At 47.7% G+C, this 27885-nt stretch overlaps 1 protein-coding gene across 5 annotated transcripts in view; it reads right to left on the reverse strand.

The window, feature by feature from the left end:
• The window catches only part of Kcnip1 (potassium voltage-gated channel interacting protein 1), a 378331-nt gene that overhangs the window by 173343 nt on the left and 177103 nt on the right, over positions 1-27885 (reverse strand). Inside the window, exon 1 of one of the 5 annotated variants that reach the window (XM_052759017.1) lies at positions 710-714. The exons of the other annotated variants lie outside the window; for them this stretch is intronic. The gene's annotated coding sequence lies outside the window, so the exon portion shown is untranslated. Of the gene's footprint in view, positions 1-709; positions 715-27885 lie in introns of those variants that run through there. 5 annotated transcript variants of the gene reach the window in all.

The following is a 27885-nucleotide window of genomic DNA, read 5'->3' on the forward strand; positions in this document are numbered from 1 at the left end:
CTGAAAACTGTGGGTGAACATTCAACAGGAAGTATCAGCATCTAGAATCTAGACGAAAACCCATATAGGAAGAATATTTTCCAGTCTGTTGTGAGATGGGGGCCAAGAAATACTCTAGACATTGAGGAAGGTGCCCCATAAGTATACCTGCCATTCCTAACCATGGTGAAGGTGTCAGGCAAAAACCAAAACCAAAACCACCCAAGACTTCACTCAGAAGCTATGTCTTCACAGATGGACTAAATGGAGACATATGAAGATATGATTCAGACTTCCAGAGCTGGGGAACTAGCTGGGACTGTCTGCAGCATCCTCTGCCATGGTCCCACGCTGCTAGCCCTGTCCCATCCCTTTGTCCTTGTTCGTGCAGAGGAAATTCCATCTAGCGGGTACAGGATCTATACGGCATGGGATGTAGAAGATAAACACACTCCAGGTGTCTCAAATCTCCTTGAAAATTGGAGTTGGGGATCCTTGAACACAACCAGGGTAGAGGAAAGTGTCGGCATGACGGTTTAGACCCGTGGTTCCCAACCTGTGGGTTGAGACCCCTTTGGGGATCCAACAACCCTTTCACAGGGGTTACATAAGGCCATCTGCATATCAGGTATTTACATTATGATCCATAACAGTAGCGAAATTACAGCTATGAAGTAGCAAAGAGGCTAATTTTATGGTTGGGGGGGTCACTACACCACGAGGAATTATATTAGAGGGTCGGAGCATTAGGAAGGTTGAGAAGCACTGGTTTGGGTAGCATTGTGCCCACCTGTTTGGGGCCCCTGTGTTTGCTGCTTGGCCTGGAGGACATGATGTGGTGAGCTCCACTTTGCTCTCCTATCAAATGGGGATACCACTGCCGACTTCACAGGCTCTTGAGAGTTACAGATGCTGATATATTCTGTGTGCACTACAGTGTGTCTGGTACACATTCACCAGTCAAACTGTTTTTGTGGTTTGGGTGGGTTGTGTCTACACCAGCTTTGCCTCACGGTGAGCTAGCTGCTCAGAAGGAACCTTGTAACTAGGCTGAGCTGGATCTGGGATCCTGCCATCAGCTATTCTCATCAGCTGTTTCCTCTCCTGGCCTGTATCCCTTTGGCTCTAGTTTCCCTGTGGAATGATGGGACAGCCTCTGACCCAATGCTTCCCAATGCTCCAGCTGCCTTGGCTGTCTAGGACTTGCAGACATACTTCCTCAATGAGGTGCTATCAGAGAGGCAGGGGGCCCATGACAGACGAGGACGGCCTCACCACAGCCACACTGCTGGCACAACAGAACAAGAAGTACTTGCTCCGATATGGCCAGAACTCCCCAGAATCTACTTAGGACATTTGGGACAGAGTCAGAGCAGGTGTGTGGCCTTCCTAGGAAATGATGCTACAAAGTAAAAATGACAGAAGCTGCAGAGTCAGCTGGTCCTTTGTTAAGAATCTCAAAGCCACCTCAAATGACCCTGTGGCTTCTTCCCCCAGGGCCTCAACGTCCCTATTTATAACATAGGATGATGATGCCACCCTAGCATTTATTGAGAAGGTTAAGTTCAAGGCTCAGCAGGCATACAGTAGGTGTTGCATGTATGTTGGCTCCCGGAGAAGAAAGAACAGTCTTGGAGGTTGGGGAAACCTCCCTTGATCCTGCCCTGAAGATTCTGGTGGGAAGTTGCTCGGCTCAGTTACTGAAATGAGGGTCAGGGATGCTGCTGGTCACCAGGCAAGGCACGTGTGCACTCATCTAAGTCCTGTGTGGGGCTCAGTCCCACCCGATCAATGAGTCTAGGAGCACAAGTCAGTCGCTTACAGCTAGAGCCGAGAGGAACCCAAGCATTCTGGTTCACAGAAGATGGGGCAGGAAAGGAAAGTGACTGTCTCTGCCAGCCGGTGCTGAAGGATAATTACAGTGCTTGTCAAAATAAGATGTGGAGATGGAGCCTGCTCCTCGCCAGCCGGCTTCTCAGATCCCCTGGGAATCCCTGGTTTAATTAAATACCTGCTGCAAATGCCGCCTCAGTGCTGGGTGTGGGCAACACGCCTGGATTAAAAGTCCATCCCAAACAGCCCTGAGCGCTAGCTCTGTGGGCCGGTGCAGAGGAAGGGGTGGGGTGAGAGGAGAGGGAAGAGAAGCGAGGGAGGGAGAAAAATGATAAACACTGGAAAGAAACAAACAGAGTCAAATGAGGCTTCTGTCTGCAGCAGAAGGAATTAAGCAGGACATAAAAAGAATTTCCCAACTGGGAAGCCTGCCTGCGAAGAAATTTTCTGTCTTGATTAAGAAAAACCAAACGCACATCCTTGCAATTGGTTAAGGGTGGTAAATCTCCACCCGGGGAAGGAAGCTGGGCCTGTAGCTGTGGCCTTGGTGCTGGTGCTCCTGGGTGCCCGAGAGTCCTTTTCTCTTCCAGGCCCCTTCCACCCTCAGGGCTCTCTCTTCATTGCCCTAGTCTGGCTTTGTACACAAGACACGTCCTTTAATCCCCTCACAGGATGGTAAGCCTGGCTGCAACATTAGACAAGACTTAACTAAAATCCTAGGGTGACAACCACAAAATACACAGTGAGCACACATCCAATCCAGATAAGCTGGTACACAAAATGCAATTTCCTTTTGGAGGCTCCTGGGACTATCATTTCCTTCTTCGGTTTCTAATGGTTCCCAGGCCAGGGCCAGTGCCGGCCTCCCTCCCTCCATCACTCATCCCACTTAGACTGAGGGTCTCAAACTACTGGCCTGCAGGCTTGTCCATGTTCTAGATATAGTTTGTTGGGGACATACAGCCTTAACCTCCCCACTCACCTCCTAACAAAACAAAACAAAACTTTGATGTCTGCATACCTGGGCATTCATGACCCATCAGAGGACCTGGCCTCATCAGGTGACATTCCCACAGGTATAACTAGTAGAACTGCTTTCTTTAGTTAACATTTGCTCTGGTTAGCATCTGACATTATCCTATAGGTCCAGACACTAGAATGTGAGAGCAAGGGACGTGGCCCTGCCCCCTGTGCTGTTCTCCTGTACTGAGGTAGGTGCTGGATTAGGTGTAAAAATCTCTGCCCAAACTCTCTCCTAAGGCAAGTCACCCCCTGCTCCCTCATCCACCTGACCAGGCATTCCCTTGGTAAGCACCAAGAGGACTTCCTCTGTTCCAGCTGGTAGCAGAAGATTAACCAAGACAGACTTCCTGGGTCCAACCCCTCCCATAGGCTTTCTTACTTGTAACTGGGAACGGCTGATTACTCCATCCTTCCAGGTGTGCGGTACCCTCATACACCCGACAATGAAACCCATGCCATAGACCAGTGAACTCATCTGCATCACCGTGCTCCTGGAAGATGCAGAGAGCATTCTAGCTTGCTGGTTCATGGACAGTAGAAGGACAAGCTAGGAAGCAGAGTGTTAAATAACAGCCCACCTAAGCTAGCCTGGGCTTAAATCCTGGTGCACTGTGACCTAGGACAAGTGACTCAGCAGCTCTGGGCCTCAGTGCTTGTTTTCACTGTAAACAGAGCATTGATTGACACCTGTAAAGTGAGTGAGCATAGTAAGCATTTTAGTTGAGGATGTGATTAGTAAATCAATGTGAAGCAGAGGTGTGCGGTCTCTAGGCTGGGCACAGATCATAGGAGTTCCAGTTAACCATCTCTGTTCAGGATTTGGTGAGGCATCCATTATGCAACAGTTGTGTGGAGTCCAGTGTGGTGGGGTGGAGTGTTCATCTGAACTTCTTCCCCTGTCCTCTAGGCTGACAGCTTCATGCTGAAGCATCTGGCCTCTGCGTACCCTTGGAAGGAATCCCCTGCATATCAAGCATCCCAGATCTGAGGATGACATCATTCCTGGGAGCCCTCCAAGACCAGCTGGGCTGAGTGTCTTGAGTCTCAGCACATCTGAGCGCTGGCCCTATTCCTGGCCAGCATTGCTCCAACCTGTACAGCTCCTGATTGCCTCACTAGACCATCTCAGACCCTAATGTCCTTTGCCACACAGCTGAGCTGTGAAAAGCATCAATAGGAGCTTGTCATCCATGCTCGTCATCCTCTACCTGGTGCCTGTTGCGCTTGGGAACCCTACCCCACTCCTACCCCATCAGCTCCAGAAGGTCTTACAGGATCTATTTCTTTCAATACCCTACCCCTTGTTTACTGTGGTCCAACCACTGCTGGACCCTCCCTTCCCATTTCCCTGCCTAGCCTGGAGAAATGTGTTATATTCCTGATCTTCCCTGTTATTGAAACCTGAATGCAAACGCCACCTCCTCTGACAGTCCTCCAGGATTTCCACATTCAAAGCAGCTCCTTGGTCTGCCTACATCCCCCTCCTCTGTGTGCTCTGGTTTAACTTTCTTTACCATGCTTGTCATTGCCTGAAATTATCTGACTGATTGGTTTACTTAACTGTTGCCTGCCCCCCCCCCAACTATTAGCGCAGTGGAGTATTAATTCCATGGAAACAAGAGCTTGATTTTCCTCAGTCACATTTAGATCTGTATCCCAGCTGCCAGCACACTGCCTGGCACACAGCAAACTCTCAATAAATATTTTAGGAATCAATATGTGAATTAATGGATTCATTTCTTTCCAATGCCAAGAGCTGCAGCCTGGTCCCACCCAGGCCTGATGCTGCACAGAGATTTCTTTTGACAAATGGTTCTAATTTTACTAACTTCCTAAAGGCAGAGAAAAGGCAATGTCCTTGCTCAGTATAGCAGAGAGGCCTGGGCCACTCTCCAGCCCATCATGACTGTCATGAGCACATGCACATGAGCACATGCAATTCCCTTTTCAAGCACGAGAGAGTGTGTGGATGACTGGAAAGGCAGTGGAATCCGGCCTCAGGCTCCGTGGGATTCCAGAGCTGGTGAACTGAATCCTGACCTGAGATTGCTGGGAGATGAAGGGCAAGGCTGATGCTGCCATGGTGTCACATGGTTGTCACATGGCTGTCATTTTAGAGGGATAGGAAAGGAGGTGTGCCCGGGTATTTGCAATGCTTACACAAGTGTCTGTGGTATCTACTCTGGAAGGGGGTTAGGAACAAACTGAGTGTATGTCCACTCCAGCAGCACTTCCCAGTGTAGACACAGAGGATAACAAGATCTTGAGTGTGGTGAACGTCATACAGACAGAGGCAGAAAGCATTGCAGAAACCCAGGCAAGGAATGCTACAACCTATCCTAGGGAAGAAACTAGTCAAAGCCCCAGAGAAAATTGGCTCATAAAATTGAGCCCTATAGGGTAATTATGCATACATTTTGCTAAAAGATGACAAGGAGACAAGGCAAGCAGGGATAAGTGGGGAAAAGAAAGCATGATAGACTATTATTACCATCACCACCACCATCATTGCCATCACCATCATCATGATCAGCATCTTCATCATGATCATCATCTTCAAGATCATCACCAATACTGTCATCATCATCATGACCACTGTCACCACCACTACAACAATCTCGTCACCATTGACATCATTCCAGATAATATTTACTGGACTTGGACCATATCAGACACCATTACACAGATTGTTTGAGGAAGAATCCTCAGATCCACAAAGATTCTGTAAGCCTCAAAATCCACCTATTTGCTTATGTCTCTTCTGCTGTTGTGAAGAAATATCATGACCAAGGCAACTTATAAAAGAAATAATTTAATTGAGGGCTTGCTTAAAGTTTCAGAGGGTTAGTCCATTATCATGGTAGTGAGCATGGCAGCAGCCAAGCATGGCACTGGAGCAGTAGCCTAGAGCTTACATCTGATCTACAAGATGGAAGCAGAGACAGTGAGACTGGGCCCAGCACGAGCTTTTGAAACCTCAAAGCCCACCCTCAGTGACACACCTCCTCCAACATGCCACACCTCCTAATCCTTCTCAGACACTTCCACTAACTGGGCACGAAGAATTCAGATGAATAGGCCTATGAGGAACACTCTCGTTCCAACTGCCACAGCTTACCTAATCATCTTTCTCAGACTGCCTTTTCTAGATTCTCTTCCATAACCAAGGGTGTTTCTACTTAGTCTTCCTTATGGTTTTTGAGAATGGCACACTTACATCAATACGTTCTCCTGAGATACCAAGTAGCTATTGCCCAGCTGTGGGCCCATTTCTTGGCTATGGTCCAAAACTTTGAGGCACTTCAGGGTTCTAACCACTTTTTAGTGCTTCCTATGGAATCCCAGAGCTCCTATAGTTTCAATGAGACAGAAACAATACCTACCTTATATCCCAATAGACTCAACAGTTAGGAACAAACAGGGCTTCTGACAGATACTTGTTGAATACATGATACTTTAGCTATAAAGCACTTCTAGGTGTTCACTGATAATAAAAACCACCAGTGACAACTGTGGATGATCACTGTTCTGAGGTCTCATGTCTCTGTGGTCACAGATGGTTTGGAGATATCTTGTCAGATGAAGGTTAATAGACATTTCCTATTGCAAGATTCCTCTGAGTCTTCAATGTGTAGTATACTTCGTGAAGTTCTCATCTTTTAAGAGATGTTTCAAGATAATAACATGTCCTCAGCATATTTAAGCATAAAGACCTTTCAGGAGTGTTACTGTTAAATTTGACTGTTCAGTGATTCTGCTGATGGTAGACCAGGTGTCTTTTTCTCCCCAGTATCAGGGGTTGAATCCAAGGCCTCATATATGCTAGTCAAGCCTTCTACCATTGAGCCACATCCCAGCCTTTCAATTAGTATTACTATTTTTTGAGATAGGGTCTCATTAACCTGCCAGGCTGCCCTTGAACTTGCTCCACAATCCAGGCAAGCTCTTAATCAGTGATCCTGCTGCATCAGCCTTCTGATTAGCTGGGATTATAGGCCTGGGTTACCAGGCCTAATCCTTAAGTATAGTCTTGCTGTGGTTAAGAGGTAGATAATGATTTTTATCAACTGGTTTCACAAATAGTTCATTAGAAGAGGTGTTCTCTGAATGCTATCACAGTCTAATGCAGGGTCTACAACCACCACACTGAAAAAGAACTAAAGGGTCCATTCTTTGAAATGCCCATGAAAGTTTGGGTGAATCAGACTGATACAGGGCACATGCTTTTAAAGCCCATTTGAGATTTCTTTTCATTAGAGTGAATAGAGCTAACGATGACAGGATTCTGGCTCTCGCGGAATTGGAGTGGAGGCAGAAGGGCTCGTTTCTGGGAGTATGAGTCCCCGGTGCACTGCTTGCTTTTTCAGTCTCAGCCGCCATGCTAGAAGTACAGCATCAGGTTTCTCCTCTAGAGCTACAGGGTGTGGGAGCCCACAAAGGTTTCCTAGTGAGAGCTGAGCTTGCTTTACCCAGCAGGGCTGCATTAGGGGATGGCTTGACCACGCTCATGGTTACCACATGTCTGGGATGGTCTGCACTCGGCTGTACTGGGGGGAGGCCTTTCACTCCACCCCTTGGCATTCCTTTAAAAGCCCTTTAGTAGAGACAGAAGGGGCTGGTGAGTTTTGACCCAGGCCCTCCCAAGGCTTTCCTATGTTTCTAACTGTCTCTCTCCTCTATATTTCTATCTACATATTTTTTATTTCTCTCTGCTCAAGAATACCCTGGAGTAAAAAGTGGGGGCAGGCCCCTCACATCAGGGCAAATGAGTGACTCTGAAAATGATGAATTTGGGCAGAAGACCCACTGCCTGGACATATTTAGCTATAAAGAATTACTGATTTACTCACAGGTCACCTCTAGTCCTTCCTGAGATTATACTTGGAAACCTGGAGGTGACATCTATGCCCTATCATGTAGGTAGATCCCCCTACCCTGCTCCACAGAAATCTCGGTGTGCTAGAACTTTATGTTGAAGGTAAATGAGCAATTATACCTTTAGTATAAAGAGGAAAGAGACATGCTATCACAGGAAACCTGCCTGCCATAACTTTGATCCTATAACATCCTGGAGAAATATGGATTCTCTAAAGGGGTGCTTATGCCCTCTCTTTGGCTATTAGACTATCGAAATAATAGTCCCCAAGAAACTGGAGTTTCCTTCAGGAATATCATGGTGGGAGAAGGAGACAGCTGAAGCCTCCTTCAGGGGTCTTGTTTCAGCCAGAGAAGGATCTTGTTTTCCAGAAATTTCATACAGTGCTGACAACTTGTCAGATTACCATGTAGGGAGAGATTGAGATTGGAGCAGAGATGATGCTGTAGCAGTGATGGTGAGGTCACATCTTGACCCAGACTGCTAAGCTGTGCGTACCTCTGGCCTCCTACTTAAATGCAAACCTCATGTCAGGACCCCTGAAGAAGGACATGGAGAGGGGCTCACTGGAGCTCCTCATTTCTCTTCCCACACTGAATAAGTCTCCCCTTTCTGCTCCCCCACTAACTTGTCCCTTTAATTGGCTCATTGAAGATGGATAGAGATGGGTCTGGTTCATTAGGACTGCCGGGGCCCAGGCTCTGATCCTGAAAACGCTGTAAAGCAGGTAGGTGGGAAAGAGAGGAGATTCATGTGTCCTGAGAATTTGTGGCTGGGTGCAAGCACTCATGTGGGTTTGCTTTCAGAGGAATCAAAAATGAAAAATAATTGAAAATGGACTTAGTTGATAGCTCAAATCCAGTCACATCACTGAAAAAAAATCCAAAAATCTTTTATGGAGAAGTGAAAGCTTAACTCAATGTCCAAGTAATTCTCAAGGATAGGGTTGCAGAAATCACTCCCTGTCTAAAGTTCTCAAGGGGATCGTGCACCATGAGAGTGAACCAGCGGGACCAACAGACAGAATCAGATCTTTGAAGGTTCAGATGCTAAGAATTTATAGGACACAACTAGAAAATGGTAATAGCTATGTGTTCAAAGAAATAAAAGCAATATGGAAATTTAAGCAAGCAATGAAGGTATTAGAAAAACTTTCAGGTTTCAAAAAGGACAGTATCTAGAAATAAAAATATATTAATAAACATTTTAAGTTTCCGTGGGCAGGTATAGATAGGTGAAAGAGCAAATTTCTTACAACTAAGGAGGGAATTTACAAAGAATAAGTGAGCTGTGGGAAAGTTGTCCAGGTAGCAGGCTGGAGAGGAGAAGAGAAAGACATGAACGGTCATAAGACATGGAGTCAGGGAGAAGCCTAACGCCGGCCTGGAATCACGGTTGCTTAGATATCACACAGCACAGGTCTGAAGGTCCGGGAAGCCCCACAGCCTGTGGCAGAGAAGAAATTCAACCCAGCTAAAATAAACAGCAGTTAGGCTAGCAGCTGTCAACTCAACAGCAACACTGGAAGCCCGAAGACAGGAGATGGTTTGTCCAGGGTCAGGAGAAAATGATTGACTGCCAGCAAATGTCTACTAGTGAAGGCAGAGCTCAAAAATAAAAATAAACTAAAGACATTTTCTTTTTTTACACAAAATGAAACTGAAGGTTGATGAGTAACTGGCTTTCACCAAAGAAAATTCTAGAAAATGTTGCTTAGTCAGAAGGAAAATTAACCCAGACCAGAGGTTTTTGATTCAAAACACAAATATGTGATTAATATGCAGGTAGATGTAACCTGAGCTCACTGCAGAAATTAATGATATTAAAACCCAACTTTCTGAGCTTAAAATGAGATATGGTATAGAGTTCAGGTGTGATTCAGTAGGTGGTGGCTGGCCAACTCCCTCACAGCGACAACTGTAAGTAAAATAAAAAGGAAATCTTTAAGAATAGAAGTGTGAGGAGACAGTGGAGGGGCTGCTCATGGGCCACAACAGCAGCAGTGTCCTCTCAAGAATTCTGAGAGCTAGAAAAAAATGTTCCTCTAGAGATATTTTCTGAAGGCTGATGCTGGCCGGGGCAGAGGTTGCCCACTGGAGGATGAGTGGAGATTTTGGTAGTTGGGCAGGGCTACCAAGATGGACTAGAAGGTAGGGAGTCCAAACCCAGAGGGTCAGACAATGGGGGTCGGGACCCACAGGGCAGACTGGGGTACTGAGGCAGCACAGGTGGCTGGGAAGCTGGAGGAGGAGACTGGAAAGGTCTCCTCTGACCTTGTGGGGCAGGCTGTAGGAGACAGAACCTCAGTAGACTTACTTGACTGTTGGTCTCTTAAGACATTTGACAGACCTTGAAGCCATCAAAACTCAAAATGTCTCAAGGACACACTGTAGTTTGGATCCTGAATGTTCGTCAGTAGCCTAACTTGGTCCCCGCCTGATACTAGTGGGAGGTAGCGGGGCTTTTAGGAAATGGAGCTAAGTGAGAGGTCTTTAGGTCATTGGGGATGGAACCCAACCAGTTCAGCCTTTCTCCTTAACTCCCTGGCTGGTGATGCAGTTTTGCTCCATCACAAGCTCTTGTCATGATATGCTGCTCCATCACAGTCCCAAACAAAAGTCCCGATCCAGCATACACTGGAACACCCAAAGCCGAGTCACAGTCAGCCTTGGCTGTCTGTAACTTAATCATCTTTGGTCTTTCATTATAGAGAAGAAGGGATGACTGACGTGGGCAGAGCTGGACCTTCTGTCTTATGAAACTAAACCGAGACCAGCCAGGCCTTCAGTGAAAAGTCATGAAGAGCCACGAACCTGAAGGGCTAGCCTGTCTCTGAAACCACGGCCCGTTCCCTTGGCATCTAGACTGCAATCATTGTCCTTTCCCTCTGCATTCCTAGCAGAGGAGCTCGAGGTCCCCTGGAGGATTAGCAGAGACGCTCATGAAGTTCACGTGAACACAAGACCTAGTATGCCGTCACAATTCCCAGGCCTTCAAAAGGCAAGGAGAGGGAGAAGGAGGAAGCAAACAATAAAAGCAGACACACAGATAATCCCCAAATTATAATCACCAGAGAAGGACTTCAAGCCGTGATTACTGTGTCGAAGAGATGGAGTAAAGACAGACAAAGTACATGAAAATACAGCTTTTGGCTCAACTGTCAGCAGTAATTCTCAATCAGAGAGGAAGTCCAAACTGATTGGACAGTTTAAGAGCAAACGGGATACAGCCGAGTGTGGAGCATCCATGATTTAGAATCAGAGCAACAGACAGCAAGCTAAACCAGAGAGGAAAGAGGAGGGATGCTAAAATGATGAGTGTGAGCACCAGGTGGGACGCAGCGAGGGGCCAGCGTACTCAGGACTGTCGTTCTTTGAGCAGACAGAGGAGTCAAGTACAAGGGCCATTGGAAAATCACCACTGGGAGTTTCTGAACTAGTAAAAGATGCCAACTCGCCAATTTGTGACACCCAGAGAACTCCTTCCAAAGATAAACACAAAGAAAATCACCACTAAACACTCCTCAGTCAAAATGTCCAAAACCAAAGACAAAGAATAACTTTAAAAAAAAAATAAAAAATCATATGGAGAAAAGACAAAAGTATTTCAATAAGGAACCAAGGACATTAGCTCTGACTTTCCCACAGATTTGTATGGGATCTACAAAGCAGTCTAAAATGCTTAAACTAAAAGGAAAGTCTCCCCTCTAGTAACCTACACAATGAAATATTCTATAAAATAACAGTTTCAGACAATGAGAGCTGAAAACCAAGGAAAGACCAAATGCCACCATACTAACAGTAGAAAACAAGTTGGTGTGGAGTCTCCAGGCTGAGGGAGCAAGGATTCCACCAGAGCAGAAGACAGCAGGAGGGGAGGGGGCTATCAGGAGGTAAATATCTGAGCTAATGTAAAAGAATACTGACTCTTCAGAACGACAATCTAGTGACTTATGAGAGTCACAGCAGAAGCCAAAACTTTAACAGCAGCACAGAAGTCACAGGGAGCACTGACCTGTGACTGTTGGGGGCTCTTGCATTGCTCAGTCGGAGTGCTCACTTCACAACGGACTGGACTACATCCAACACTCAGGAGCTGAGGCAGGGGGATCATGGGTTCCATGCTGGGCTGAACCATGCAAGAATCTGCCTCAAATTTTTAAAAAGAGGCCTGTAATGATCTAAAGATATACACTGCAACTTCTAGGTTCACCCCCGAAAGTAATTCAAGAATGGGAACAAAAAGCTAATATGGGGAAAATAATAAAATAATAATAATACAAATGTTTGCTTAATTAAATACATTGGTATGAAAGAAGAGACAGTAGGAGACGAGGTAGTGCGAACAGGAAACAAACAGTAAGTGATGATGTGCCTCAGTGGCTTGCCTGAGTGTTCAAGGCCCTGGAGTCAGCCCCCAGCACTGCAAAAGATTCCCCTTGTAACTCAGTCATTGCTGGGTGGAGCTTCACGGTTGAGCTCCTGCCCAGCAGGTGCAAGGCCTTGCGTTTTATTCCTGGACAGTGAAAACAAAGTAGCAAGGTGGTAGGATTAAACCCAACAACGTCAGTAAACACATTAAATATAAATGGACTAAAAATAATAACATAAAAACCAAATTGGCCAACAATAAATAGTCCATGCCTCAGGAAGGAGGTCATCGTGGTCCAAATGCTGATTATCATTCAAGAGAAGGGCAAAGTTATCAATGAAATCTGTATTTCAAGTGCTTAAGTGTACATGTACATCTCTATTCCGAACCATGTTGGAAAGTCTGGTCACTCACCCTGAACCTGACAATTAGTATCATTTTTCAAGTCTGCAGCTCTAAGGCTTGGAGGGGAAGAAAAACTCCTGTTAATATTAGATGATTCACTTAAGGAGCTGGCCAAGTAAGTAAGTAGCCTCTACTCTGTCACTCCCTGCTAGCACTGGTTTTTATCCCCGTTCATCTCACCCATGGCTTTGCTTTGTTTTTTTGTTTTTTTTTTCCTTGTTGGTTCCTGGGACCGTATGAGGAAAGAGGGGAGATTCAGAGGCAATTGATGGAGAAAAGTGTGTGTCCCACTAGAGACTCCCAATTCATCCAGCAGTCATGTGCTGTTGGGTGACTTCTCTACTCACATTTAAACCATAGACAAATGAGTAGCCGGCCACACTAAGATAGTTAACAAAAGAAGAGGAGAATAACAAGGATTCCAGATGCTTCAGAAGAGGACACTGTTATCATCTAATGACTGGAAGATGTACAGGTGACACTGACAAAGCTCTGAAACACCCATCCTAGCGGCCTTATGGATCAGGCTACAGAAGTCAAGCAAAATGAGGTACGGCCCGATTTAAACCTTCCCCCATGTTACCTAAGAATGAGTACTTGACTCTTGTTTTAAGATGAATCTTTAAGTGGTGTTTTATTGTTAACATTTTCAACTTAGCGTGCATATGCATGCATTCATGCACACGTGTGCAGCTGGAAGTCAGAGGACAATTTTAGGTGTTGTTCCTTAGGTTCCTTACACTCTTTTTGTTTCACACAGGGGGTCTCCCTGGCCTCAGTCTTCACCGAGAAGGCGAGGCTAGCTGTGCTGTGAACTTCAAGGGTCCTTCTCCCATCACTACCCCCCAGGGGTAACATGTGCACGCAATGATGCTTGGCTTATTATGAGGGTTCTTGGGGATCAAACTCAGTTCCCTACACCTTACCCCCGAGCCATTTCCCCAGCCCTAAATGCTATCTACTGGAATACATTGTTCTGAGAATGATGACTTCTGCCTGTTTCCTTTTTTATTTTCTTACCTTAGAACACAAAAGCATATTGTGGTCTGAATGTTTGCATTCCTCCATGCATACACTGGAACTCAAGCAGTGCTGTGGGTAGGTCACCTGGGAGGTGATGGTGCGGCACAGGCAGGGCCCTCCCAAACGATTAATGCCCTTACAGCAGAGGTATATGAAAGTTCATTGCTCTAGAGACCAGGCCCTCTCCAGACATGCCAGTGCCTTGGTTATGGATTTTCCAGCTTCAGACCTGCAGGCCAGAGATACCTACATTTTATAAATTACCTGGTCTAAGGTATTTTGTTATAGCAACGTGAACGGACTAAGATTGCTTGTGTCTATTTTCTTTCCTTTGCAAAACTAAATCTTGACACTTGACAGCTGTGAGCGAGGCACTTAGCTAAGTACACGTCTCAAGCCACCCTCTGGAACAACTCTATCAGATATTTAGCTGGAGAAGCTGAGGTCTAGAAAGTTCACATGCTGAATGTTTTTGGTGCCTCACAGGGAGTCTATGACTCAGTCCAGCTTTACCACCCACAGGGCTTGGATTTCCAAACAAGCTTAAAATTTTGATGTTACACGTCATAACTTATTTTTCTCTCTATGGGGTCATAGCAGAGCCTACTGCGTAGTAGGTGTTTAATAAATGCTGTCAGGACTGTACTGTTGTTCAAGTTTGGCCCTTGGTTCGGTGTGATATGGCTAAATAGTACTGTTAGCATCACTCAGCCTGACGTTGGGTGTGTGGCGAGGAGCCCGGGGACTGTAAATCGGAGGTGATGACACCTCCTCCAGAAGTTCTTCTCACGCTGCTCTGTAGTCAGTATCACTGGGCCGAGGGAACTGGAAGGGAGCCGGGGGATATTGGACTCCTCACACTGCCAGGCATCATCTGAGGCACTTCACATCCATCAGCTGCATCTCCTAGAACTCTGCAGAGACATCATCATCTCACTTTGGGGTGATGAACTAAGTGCATCTCAGAGAGGTGAAGGCTGTCCCAAAGCCAAACAGCCTGAAATGGCAGAGCCAGTCCGATTATCCCTCTTCCCCAGCGTCACCGTCCCTTCATCACTGTGGTGACAAAGCATTCAGAGGATCTCAGACGGCACGGGAGGGGCTTCGCTGGGGACACTGTCACTGCTCTGAGAAGATGACAGAGTCACTCAATCACCTGGCTAGGGTATGAAGTCTCAGGCAGAGAACTCTCTGGTGACAGGCACAGGGAAGCTCATCCTCCATTCCTGGGCAAGGCTGAACATCACTCATCCAGCTAAGAAAGACGAATCCCTCCCAGGGGATTGATGAAGCTGGTGGCTCTGGCTGTCGGGGGCTGGCTAAGAGCTTATTGTGAGTTTAGATGGAAGTCTTACAGTCAGAAGGCTGGAGAAACAATTGGGACGGAGTCCAGGAGGTTAGGGCACAAGTGGGTCAGTCTGAGAAGAAAGCCTCAGGCCTTGAGCACCAGAAGAGGGACATGGGTCACATGGAACATTAGGTCACATGCAAACTAGACTCACTTACAGCAGTAGAAAAGGAATTCAGAAACAATTTGTTCCCCAGTGCTACCACTGGTCAATTGAACAGATGGAGAAACCAAGGCTCAGAGACATATAAGGACTTATCCAAGGCCACACAGCCGAAAGAACCATGCTGGAGAGATTGGAGGTCAGAAACAAGAAACTTGCCTGCGATTAACTGTAGCATTATCTAACCCTACAGCCCATTCTATAGATGGGATCACTGAGGCAGAGAGAGCTCAGAGGAAGAATTTCAAGGCGGAAACAGAAATGGCTCAGCAAGCAGCATTAGGTTTTCCAGCTTCCACCCCTCGTTTGTATTATCACCAAGTCTTCTCTTACAAGAGCCAGCAAATGTCTAGGATCTTATCTCATTGACCACACAACTTTTCTGGGACTCCATTTCCTTCTTGGGTTGAGAGAGGGCTGGCTTAAAAGAACTGCTATGAAGTACGGTGGGAATTAGAACTCAGTGGAGGGTGGTTTTGATCTCTGGAATGCCTAGGAGCAGGCCCCATTCATAATAAATGACTGAGGAGGAGCTGTTTGGCTTTCTGGGGAGAGGAGGGCAAGACTTCATGTTCTGAATTTTCCATTCGTTATTATCTGAAGGGCATCCTGGCTGCCAGTGAGAATGTGGGTAAATTACAGTCCTGGGAGGCATAGAGCAGGGCCAGTAGAAGCACAGGAGTAATGGCTGCCCACAGCACTGATGTCTGAGGATGGATTCCTTTACTGTTCGGCATTCCCAGGGCTGGGATTGTGCTCAAGTCCTCACAGCTTGCCTCCTGTACCTCGGAGTACCTTTCTGAAATTTTACAGGGCGTAGGGAGAGCAGCACTTGGAGTTATGCTATCCAGGAAGCCCAGCATCTGGTCTGTTTGCAGGGTGTAGGCTGTGAGAGCCATGTGCCAATCAAGCTCCTAAGCCCTCTAATCTCAATATGGTTTGTCTCCATGAAAACTCATGCTGAGGCTGGCCCCAGTACGATAGTATTGCTAGGGGTCCTTTAAGAGGCCTTTGGGTCCTGAGGGTGGATCGCCATCAGTGGGGTAGTGCCTTTCTTGTGGGAATGAGAACTGCAGTTCTTTTCTCACTTTTCTCACACCCACTTGGCCTCCCATCTCTCCTGCTTCACCATCATGCTTCGAGGCAGCCCCACCGGAAGTGGGTTAGATGCTGGTGTCATGCCTCCTAGCTTCCGAACCAAAGAAAGCTTCCTCTTTAGAACTGGCCTTGACTTCCATATTCTGTTTTAGCAAAATAGAGCTGAGCCACTGGGAAATCTTGGCCATCTTACATTTGAGTTTTCCTGGGACTGTGGGGAGAGGTTTCCTTGGAACCCAGTAGGGAAGCATTTAAAAGTGAACAGACTGACCCACGCATCAGAAAATGGTGCCTTCGGGGCCAATACCCAGGCTGGCAGACAATCCCTTTAATTCTGTTGGTAAGTCAAGTCTCATTAGAGTTGGGGCTTGAGGGCACTCCCAGGGCTAGTTTCTGCTCACCCTGAGAGCTAATATCCACCACGCTGAAGAGCACACTGAGCTGGGCTCGGAAGACACACTTAGAGTTCTGGCAAAGACTAGATCACTAAACAAAGAACCCAATTCACCCTGCTAGTGCTGGGGACTGCCTCCTGGCTTTAGCTTGCCTGCGTCTGCCATGTGTTAGAAACTTAATGCTCCAGTTCACAGGTTGAATAGTGTTTTAAGGTGGGTCTTCAAAGAGTTATTAAGGGTAGATGAAGCCATGCAGGCCTTCTGCCACTCAGCCACTTCATAAGAAAAGGAAAGGGGATTCTGTCAGCCTGCTTGGTAACATGTTATTCTCTAGTATGGGCAGGGCAGGAGGCCTCCCCACATGTCAGCACCATGCTCTTGTACTTTTCAGCCTCCATAAACTTGTAAACTCCTATTGTTTATGAAATTCCCGGCCTTGGTTATTTTGTTTTTGCAACAGAAAATGCACCAAGATGCCTGCCCCTGAGTTACTTGCTAGGAACTCAAGCTTTGCCAGGGACTGTGGGGAACAAGGATGGCCAGATGCCTGCTTTTCTGAGGCTTGAAGACTAAGGGAGTGCTGGGCACTAGACGAGTGAACTGGCAGATCCAGCTGATGCTTAGTTTGGGATATGTGCTGGGGGAAGAATACAAAGGAGTGATGGAGGAGAGGTGCATCAAGATGCTTCAGATGGAGTAGTCAGGGAAGACCTCTTGGAGGAGGGAGCATTTTTTCCTAAGACCTAAATAGTGAGAAGGAAGTCTAGCTAGGGGAGGATCAGCAGGCTGAAATAAGGAAAGAGCCTGCTGTCTGCAGAAGAGCCAGGAAGTCCCAACCACAGGGAGGAGGTAAGCTAAGCGGGGGGGGGGGGGGGGGGGGGGGGGGGGTTGGGGGGGGGGCAGTGGGGTTGCAAGGAGGTGTGGCCTTGAGAGCTGGGGTCAAGAGTATGGATTTTACTCATCAAAAGGCTTAATCCTGAGGAGTGAGCCCGGCACATAATTGATGAGATTTGTAGAAGGCAAATTTCGTATTTCTGAAACTACTGCCAATGATCTAGAACAAAGGTGAAGACTAGGACAGGTGGAGAGAAGTGGGGGGAAAGAGACAGGTTGGAGGTCAGGGCCACAGGATCTGTGAGTTGTCAGTGAGTAACATTTAAGGCAGAGGGAGAGGACAGGAAGGCAGTGGAGAGCCCGGGAGCTGTGTGCCATTGAGTGGGATCCGGTGGATGAGAATTTCACTAAGGATGGCGAGAAACAGTGGCCCCAAACTGATTCATTAATGCTTATTGAATAAATGAATGAATAAAGTAGAATATGGGCACTTATGGTGGAGCGTAAGTGCACACGTCTTCCTGTGGGAGGAAGAGGAGGAAGAAGAAAGGACACTTGAGGGAGCACCACACATCGTGTGGCCACTGCTTGAAGCTCACCTCCTCCATGGACTCAGAGCACTCCAGGGAAGCACATAGGCCATAGTATCAATCTTCTGGCCAAGGACATAGTTTGGTGCGAAGGGGGTTTCTGGAAAGGGAGCGGGGGGGGGGGGTACTGGTGAGGGTGGAGGTAGAGATGATGGGGAAGAGCAACTGTGTGTGGCTCTCAACCCAGAAGACACTGAAGTCAGGGTTGGTGCCCTGGAGCAGTCAGAACAGAGGGTGACAGGACCACGAGGAAGAAAGTACCACTCCAGTCTGTTCCCGGGATGCATGGGTTCGAAGCTTTGTCCCCAGAGTGGTGACGTTAAGACTTTGGTGGTACCTTAAGAGGTGAGGCCTGGCAGGAGGTCATTAGGTCATTGAGAGCATGTCCTTGGAAGGAATTAGCATACTCCTTCCTGACCCCTAAGCTTCCTCCTCTGGCTTCCGACCTTGCCATGAGCCCTCTCCTTCTCACGTGTGTCCCTGCCAGGGTGTCACTCATCAGGGGGTGATACAGCCTGGGAGGCTTCCTCAGTGAGTACCACACTGTTGGGATTTTAGCCTCCAAACAGCAAACAAGGCAAAGCTCTTTGTAGGTTTTTCAGCCTCAAGAATTGTGACACCGTCACAGAAAACGGCCCTAACACACCATCCACCGTGAGTCTGAGACATCAGGCTCTGCGGGCTGATCAATCACCCCTGTTTCATTATGAGCTCAGGCTCTAGCCGGCCAAGTGCCTCAGAACGGTTGTAGAAAGGTCACTTAGAAGTGAAAGTTCACGCCCTGGGGGTTCAAGCACATGGCCTCAGTAGCTTCTTCGCTCTCACAAAGGAGGGACTGAGGATAGTCACTATAGCCTGTAGGCTTAGCCCCGACCGGGAATCATTCTCAAAGCCCAAGTTTCTTTATCTAAAATATGGGAAGGGCTGTACTAGTGGTTACTTGGGGCTGTCTGGCCAGCAGAGGTGACCACAGAGCTGAACTCAACACTGTTAGTTCTTCTTGCTTTAAATGTTGCTAAGTCTGTGGCCAGAGGGGACAGCTGCTTCAGTTAGTGTCTCAGCAAGACACAATGGCCCACTCAGTGGACAATTTGAGGACAGTATAATGAAGAGATTATGCAGAGGAGGGGGTGTGTGGACTAAGCACGGAGAGAGTGCTCTTGCTCCAGCATAGGAAGAGTGGGTGCCTGATCACCCCAATCTGAGCAGTGGTGGGAGGCTATCCACCAAGAACCAGCAAGATTGGGTGGACCAAGAGAGCCCACTGGAGCCCTCAGAAGAGTCGACAAGGCCACACTTCGTCTTCAGACTGCTGCTGGTGGTTTTGATTAGTAAACAGCCACGGGAGATGGAGGGCTCATTGCCAGGGCACTCCCAGCTCGGTCTTCCAGCTCAGCATGTAGAAAGGTAGCACAGAACAGATCCCAAGGACAAGCAGAGAATGTTCAATACAAGGAGGAAGAGGGGAAGCAGCCATTTAAGCATGCCCATGTCATACACCGGGAAATTGAGGCTCAGAGGGGTGACCTTGGCTGCCCAGGATAGAACTTGCTGGCTTGACTAGTAAGCCAACACTCACTCATCCGAGCTACACCCTCAGTTAGGTGTCCTTTTCTTCATTTTACAGCTAATGTATCATGTACACAGGAAGAGGTGAAGTGACCCATTCAAAGTCACGTGTACACAACTGTCATTCAGAACCAGGACTCTAGACGCCAGGCCAGGTGCCCCCAACACCAAGCTGTTCCCATCACTCACTCAGCACTATCCTGCCTTGTTAGGACAGAAACACATGCAAATTATGCCTAGAGGTGGCATCTCTGAGTGAATGGAAGTGAGGTAGCATGTGGCACACAGGTGGCCCGGGGGATGCATCTTCCCTAGGAGCACTGGCCTAGGAATGAACCCTCATCTCTGTTTGCAAAGCCGCCTTCCAGGGAAACCGCGGGATGCAGCCTCTCCTCCAGCAATGATTTGTTTCCACGGCAGGGCTGCCCGGTGTGGCTTTCCTTAATCCATCCTGCTGATCGCCCTGGAGACACTATCCCTGCAACCGCCCCCTCCTTTGCTGCCCTCCCCACCCCAGCGGCCGTTCAGACTTCAGAGTGGGTTTTCTCTGACTGCTCTGTGCTCTAGACAGACGATACACAAGGCTGCTTGCCAAGGTCATTTTTAACTCAGCCACTGCAGGTGAGGAGAGGAAGAGAGTTAAATCACAGACCAGACCGCAGGGGCAGCACGGGCTTTGGGGTCTCAGCATGGGTGTGGGGCAGGAGGCGGCTCTTTCCCCTTTTCCCTCTTCACTTTGGCTTGACTGGGGTTGGGGGACCTGTGGTAACAGCAGGCACATGCTTAGCTTCACCGATTCCTCCATAGAGCGGAGGAGGGAAGGACGTTAAGGAGAGGGAGATGTTGAGGGTGGGAGAGGAAAGGCTGTTGCCATAGCCAGGGCAGGAAACGGTCAGTTCTTGAGGGAAGATGGAACAGGGCTGTTTTTTCCCCAAGGGTAGAGCATTGAGCCTTTGTCTAATAACATACCCATTCTGCTACTGGGAACACTGAGGTAGGGAAATTAAAGCTGTATCCAAAGCCACACAGACCATGGGTGTTGGTGGAATGACATGGCCAGCCCACACCTCTTGCCAGAAGCTGGGAGAAAGAACATGCAGATTAGAACCCAGGAGTCCTCCGCTTGAGTCAAGGCTTGGCTCTGGTTTGCTGTGTGACCCTAGAGAAGGCGTGGCCACTCTCTGGCTGGCTTGCAGCATCCTCACTGAAGACTTAGCTTTTAACCTGCCTAATGTGTGTGAGGTGCAGTAATGTCGCAGGGGATAAGCCAGATCCTGCCTTTGTGCAGTTCATATTCCGAGCTGTGAGCAAACCTAAGGTGACACGTGAGGTCTCTGTTACTAATCTCATTTCATGCCAGACAAGATTGAACTTCATGCCTACATGGGATATTGGAGGGTAGGGATCGCGATGATTCCTTGGGTCCCCTCTCATCCTGGTGGTCTGTCTTCTCCATGAGAAGCAGCCCAGCTTCCCCCACCCCAAACCCACAGCTGCAGATCTTGGAGTCTTATTTGGTCTGCAGATGAGTGATGAGATTTTTTCCCCCTCAAAAATAGATTTACCTTCTTAATTATGTTTGAGTTAGATTTAGCAAGATATTAATTCCTACTTCTTGAGTAAACATGGAAAGCAGGTGTTAGATTTGAGAAAGGCCTCTGCAAGTGCAAGGGGCAAGGGAGGGCTGGGGTGCTAGTGTGTCCTGTGAGTTCTTCAAGGGTGTCACTGAGGAAGACAAGTGGGGGCAGGGCCGGATTCCAACCTGCCCAGCCTGAGGAGAGGAAGAAAGCCTGTTGCCATAGCCTGGGAAGGAAATAGTCAGCTCCCTAGGGGAGATAGGACAGGGCTGTGTTTGTTCCCAAGAGCAAAGGTTCAGCCCTTTCTCTAACAACACATTCTCCCCTCAACGGACCTCCAGGGAAGTGGTAAAGGTAGGGATGTGGTCTGATCCCTCTGAACTTCCCATAATGAAGCGCTGGGAGCATGGAAAATGAATCTGATTGTGGTGTTCAGTGGTGAGGCCTTTGTGAGAAACTGAGACTGGATAAGTCACCAGAGTGGAGCCTCGTGATTGAATAAAAGGAGAGAGAGGGATGGGAGGATGCAGACATACAGATCCCTTGCCTCTCACTATGTGATTGCTTTTGCTACCTTGGGACTCTATCGGCAAGCAGGCCATCTCCAGAACTGCAGGCTCAATAATCTCTTCTGCTTATAAAGTGTCCCTCCTCAATATCCATCACAGAAATCCCAAATGGTTTAATGCGCTAGGCGAGGCTGGGGACAGCATCCAAGGCAGAGCTGGACAGGCACCCCTGCTCCTGACCCCTGCCAAGTGTCTGGAACTGTACTGGGACTGCAGTCTTTGCAGCCCCTGCTGGCTGAGCCACTGGGATGATTTAGCAGCTAATGAGAAACAGAAACTAGAACAAACAAATGAAGCGGCTACTGCCTGAGGGGAGAAACACATTCATCAGTAAAGAAATGGAGGCAATCAGTACAGCCACTGTATACAGTTGCTGCTGGGCTCTGGGGCACCAGCCCAGGCTGGTGGGAGGATACCACCTGAGACCTGACTCCCAGAAAGTCCTGCCCCACCCCGCAGGTTCAGGTCTCCTCTACCTCATCTCTGCAGCCTCTCTGAGGCACGAATGCAAGACAGGGCTAGGCTCCTCCTGATGCTTCTGAATCAACATCTAAGCAGCTACACAGGAAAACATTGGAGGGTCTGAACCACCCTCCTGCCCCCACTTCCCGTGGAACCACAGTTATTTACTCTTTATCAGAGTGCTTTGGTGTGCCCAGTTATAGGTGAGGAGCCTAGCTTTGGGGAGAGAGGTGTGGCTTCTCGAGATCTAGGAGCTGGAATGTGAACTTGCTTCACAGCAGTCTTGGGGTTCAAAGTCCGAGCTCTGTCAGACAAAGAGCTTAGACTTGAGGGACTCCAGGTCATGGTCATTGCAGACTTCTGTAAAGGGCTTCTAACTCCCACTTTAGAGACGAGGAAATCTGGGCTTAGCCGTATCAAGTGACTGATCCACTACCACACTGATAGATAGAGGTCCAGGCACTATACCGAGTGTGTAAAGTACAAAGCCAGATTGCTGCCAGCACTGGAGCCCCTTCTGCTTGAACTTAACTATTCTCTTTTGGTGCCCGACACCCAGTCTTACCCCTGCCTGGGCGGTGGCAGGGAGTTCCACACTGACCGCCTTCAGAAAGAAGAGAGCACAGAATACGCCCATTGGCTTCGGAACAGACTTGGACAACTGCAGGCCTAGACGACAGCTTGAGAGAAAAGGCTTTTGTTTTCCCAGGTTCTCTGCCATCCAAGGCCCAGGATTTGAAGGACTTCTGTAAAAGCAATAGATTCTAGAAAACATTTAGTGGGAGAAACCTCTAACTCGCCATTTTCTCTCCTGACCCTCAATAGAAAATGTGCCTGAATTGGGGATGGGGGAAGAAGAGACGGGGAAGGGGGAAAGGGAAAGAGAGGAGAGGAGAAAGGGCAAGCAGAGAAGAAAGAGGAAGGGGAGTGGAGGGAAGGAAGAAGAGGAGATGGGAAGGAAGAGGGGAGAAAGGGAGACTGTGTTTGTTGGGGTCACTGGAAGACTGACTGACTTTTCTCTCCAGCTGAGTCCTCAAGACACGATGATGCAGATAACCTCTATGTGGCATGGGAGGGTGGGTCTGAGAACAGAGGGGCATCATACAACAGCACTGAGGTGTCTACAGAGGTATCCATGCCAACAGGTCTAAGAGGTACCAGCGTCTTAGACTAAGGGGTCTTAGTACTAAGAGTTCTTGCAAAGCTCAGAGTCTCCTTAAGTCCAAGAGGGTCAGGATATGAGAGATATAAGAAGATAGAAGGAATATTGAGTTGAGATGGTGAGACTCCCTCAGGAGTCTATGATGATATGGGCCAAGATCATCTCTGGAGATGCCAATACATACATGTACCATATTTTGTCAATGCCTGAGATGACAAGACACTGTTTCACCTGGAAGTATAGCCCCAAGGAAAAAGGAGGGGACTCTGAATTGTTTAGGATTCCATTCGTGTTTTGATAAGAACACACACTCGATGCTGAAATTAAGTCCAGTAGTGAGCAATAAACAAAACAGAATTACTTATATCCATGGATCTGAGTGTGTAGGCTATGAGCAAAGAAATATGAGGTGCTGATCCCTAGGATTGGGGTCACTTAAGGACCAGAAAAAGGAAGGTTAAGGGATGCTTCCTACAGCAGGTGACCCAGGAACTCAGTCCTGAAACCACAGAGGAGCTGAGCAGATGGGGAAGGGTGGAGGTGGCATGGATGTGCCAGGCTGGAGAACTGCCTGTGCACAGGCTTGGCAATGAGGCATCGGAGAGTGGCCTGGGGCCAGGAGGCTGTGGAAAATGGTGTGAGCTGGATCCAGAGAGAGCCAGGGCCAGTGTGGGGTTGCTTGTAACTGGGGAGGGTTCTGGAGGATGAATCTACTTCAAGGGCCTGCTTCCCCTGTGAGAACTGGGGTTGGGGAGCTGGGGCCTCATATACTGTTGGCTCTCCTGAGCTGAGAGCTATGGGCACAGATTACAGGCTGCATTCCTATCCTCCCGCTCTACAGGGCAATGCAACAGATCCTGCTTCTTCACAAAGCAAATGATTAAAATGTCCTGTTAGGAGGAGGCTGGCGTCACAACGTGTGCTGATTGTGAGTTCTGAAGCTCCCATTGCCTTAGGCTTGGCTCTCCAAAGATGGGAATAATTGTTACTGGCGGACTTGCCAGGGGACAATTTGGTCTCATTATGTCATGAAATTGAAGCAAGCATTTCTGAAATGTGCCAAGTTTTGCCTGAGGCGTGAGCAACCCAGGAACCTCACCACCTCAGGTGGTCCTCATGCCACCAACATCAGAAAAACCTGGAATGAGGAAGATGGGGTTTTGATGGAAATGCAGGGTATCAAGTCCCAGCCCAAACTCCAATGCATGGACAGTACTGCACAATGAGCTAGTGATGTTGGTGATGTAGAGATGGGTCTCATCCAGCAGAAGTCTTGAGAGAACCATTCAAGGAAGGGTGCTAAGGAGTTGGGTAAAGGATACCTAAAGCTTAGAGTCCAGAAGAAGAAAGGAATGGATGGGTGAAGTGCAAGATTGTACAGTTTGGAGGCCAAGAGTCTCCAGTCCAGAGTCCTAATGGTATGAGTTCAAATCCTGTGTCTACCATTTATAAGCTGCAATTCTGGGCAGCATTGCTAATCTGCTGTGTAAGTCTGAGGTTTGCTACCTGCACAATGAACAGAGTGACCTCAGGGGCTCCCTAAGGGAACAAAGTGGGTACACTGATGGTAGAAGCTGATGCCATGTGAATGGAGGTGACAGTTATTGATGATTATTAAGGTTGGAGAAACCTCATGTCCTTGAAGAAGGCAGTGACATGTTTAGTTTCTGCTGGCCCAGGATCCATTGTTCTTCTAGCAAGAGTCCTTGCCTCTTCAAAGTCCAGCAAAAGTCCTATCAGCCACATAGATGTTTCTTGGTAGTTACCTTCTGGAACTATTCTGGGAGGAACTAGTTTTCCTGAGCCTACATTGTGCCCCAGCACTCACTACAACATGTCTCATTGACTGTTCATACCAGACATGCGGGGCGGCCCTATCCCTCCAGATAAAGACGGTTTCAGCTGAGCTGCAGTGTGGCCAGAAGCTCCTTGCTCCTGTCTAGTTGGTGCTGGGGGATGCTGTGAGGCTCTCACAGGCTTTCCAAACACTATTCAACTCCCCGGAGAAACTGTTTGCACATAGATTATTCCTTGAACACGGAGCCTGCTGACTGGGGTAAAACAATGAAGGACTGGGAAGAATGGTGGGGAGAAGAACAGGGGTCCTGAGCCTTGATTTCCAGAGCCAGCTCGGGGAGATGGTCTAGTGGGATGCAGGTGTGCTCCAGGACAGTCCTCAGGCAAAAGCATCAACTATCTCTGGGGGCCAAATCCTGCAGCTCCCAGAGGACTCTCAAGCCATCTCAAAACCTCCAGCTCACAAATATCATTGCAGCATGCCCTGACCCTCCTGATGTGCAATGAAGGGTAACTGAAAAAATAAAATGACCCTTTTAGAATGTTCATGTAAATAATTGCAAGATGATACTCATTTATAAATCTATTAATATAAACTTTGTCCCCCAAAATAAATGTTACATGACATTAGATTATATCACGACTCTTAAAATAAAAGCATTTGGTTTGTTTTTTTAAAAAATACTCTCACTGTTACTAGGGACCCAAGGACAAATAGAGGGAAATACAGTTGTTGTCCTGAGATGTGCATGCTGGGGGTGAGTTTGTGAGTGTGTCTGAGTTATGCAAACTTACAGCTCAGTGACCCTTGCACACCAGCTCTCTAGGGAACACTCTTTGAGAGGGTGCCTTGGTAACATAACCAGTGGCCACCTGCTATGGTTACAGATCTTTCCTGAATAGTTTAAAAGGCCAGTACCACAAGAGCTGCCTGTTTCTGCCATGCCTATGAGCTGCTGCTGCTGCTGCTGCTGCTGCTGCTGCTGCTGCTGCTGCTGCTACTGGCAAGTGGCTGTGTTACACACTAGGTCCTCACGACAGCTGCTGTGGAGGATTTGCAATGACAGACATCCTACTTACTAAAGCTTCACAGAGGTGCAGGGTCAGTGTCAGAATTCCCATCCGTGTCTTCCTGATGCTTGTTTTCTCTGGGCCAACTATTGTGGAATACTATTTTAAGATGTGTTGTATTTGTTTATGCTGTGGAACATTTGTTTAATGATGCAGAGATGTGTTGCACCCTTTTTTATGTTGCATTAGCTCTGTGAAGCTGTGTTACTGTGCCTGTCTAAAACACTTGATAGTCTAATAGAGCTGAACAGCCAATAGCAAAGCAGGAGAAAGGATAGGCGGGGCTGGAAGTTGGAGAGAATAAATAGGAGGTGAAATCAGAGATCAAGAAGCAAGGAAGGAAGAAAGGAGGACATCCAGGGTCAGCCACCCAGTTACACAGCCAGCCATGGAGTAAGTAAGAAAGAAAGATATACAGAAATGGAAAAAGATAAAAGCCCAGAGGCAAAAGATAGATGGGATAGTTTAAGTTGAGAAAAGCTGACTAGAAACAAGTCAAACTAAGACTGGGCATTCATAGGTAAAAATAAGATTCTCTGTGTGTATTTATCTGGGAGGTGGGTGGCAGGTCCCCCAAAAAGCCAAAAGAGCTAAGAGGGGGAAAAAAACCAAACCAAACCAAACCAAACAAACAACTACAGCCCACAGCCTGGGCAGACTCAGTTCACTTCAGCTGTGTAAGCATTATCTCATTCACTCAGTAGCTTTGTGTTTTCTCCATTAAAAAACATTTAAACATTCATTTATTTTGGGGGAGGCAGGGTAGTGCTACCGAACGTGTGTGGCATCCAGAGGACAAGTCCAGCAGCTGATTCTCTCCTTCTACCGTATGGGTCCCAGACATTGAACTCAGGTCATCAGGCTCGGTGGTGAGTGCATTGACCAGCTGAGCCTTCTTGCTGTCCTCATGTCTTTTTTTTTTTTTAATGACAAAGCAAAGTACTTGCAAGTGGGGACACGCCTAACTTCTGCTGCTGTGGTGTGTCAGACACTCTGGGATAGACGCTTGGCCTTTGATCGAAGCACTTCCTGGCTTAGAGCTCTGTGTTGGACTGCCTGTGAAGGAGTTGGGGACAAGGAGGAAGCTCACCTAAGCTAGCTTTGGGATGAATGAGGGACCTGCCTGTGCTGTATCCCAAAGTACGGGAGGCACTGGGCAGATGGAAGGTGTGGGTGCCAGGCTGGACAGAGGTGTTCCAAATAGTGGGGACACGTGAAGAAAGCTCGAGTATAAGAAGCAGCTGACAATACCTGAGCTGTCCCTCCTAGATGTCATTCTCCAGGTTTTATTATCAACTTTCCAAACTTAGCAAAACTTTGAGGCCCAGAGTGTCAGATCCCCAATTTCACACACACACACACACACACACACACACACACACACACACACACACACACACACGTGTGTGTGTGTGTATATGTGTATATGTGTATGTATATGTATATGTATAATGTATATATGTATATGTATAACCTGAGTGTGATGCATAGGTGACATGGAAGGAAATGTTCAACCTCACATGCCAGCCATCCCCACGGAGCCTGCAAAGATCAGGAAGCTGGATTAAAACCCATCAGGCCTAGTGGGAGCCTACTCCGTGCATACACCTTCCTGGCCTGGTGCCTGCCTGTGTTCCATTGTAGAAGCCATGTTCCCAGGGAGAGTGGATAGAGACAACAGTTTCCGCTGACTGACTGAGTATGGCCAAGCTCTGTTCTCAGTTCTGAGGGTGTCTTCCC

The sequence above is a fragment of the Peromyscus californicus genome, unplaced genomic scaffold (assembly GCF_007827085.1).
Source record: "Peromyscus californicus insignis strain IS unplaced genomic scaffold, ASM782708v3 Scaffold_3__1_contigs__length_106647218, whole genome shotgun sequence".
NCBI classification, from domain to species: domain Eukaryota; kingdom Metazoa; phylum Chordata; class Mammalia; order Rodentia; family Cricetidae; genus Peromyscus; species Peromyscus californicus.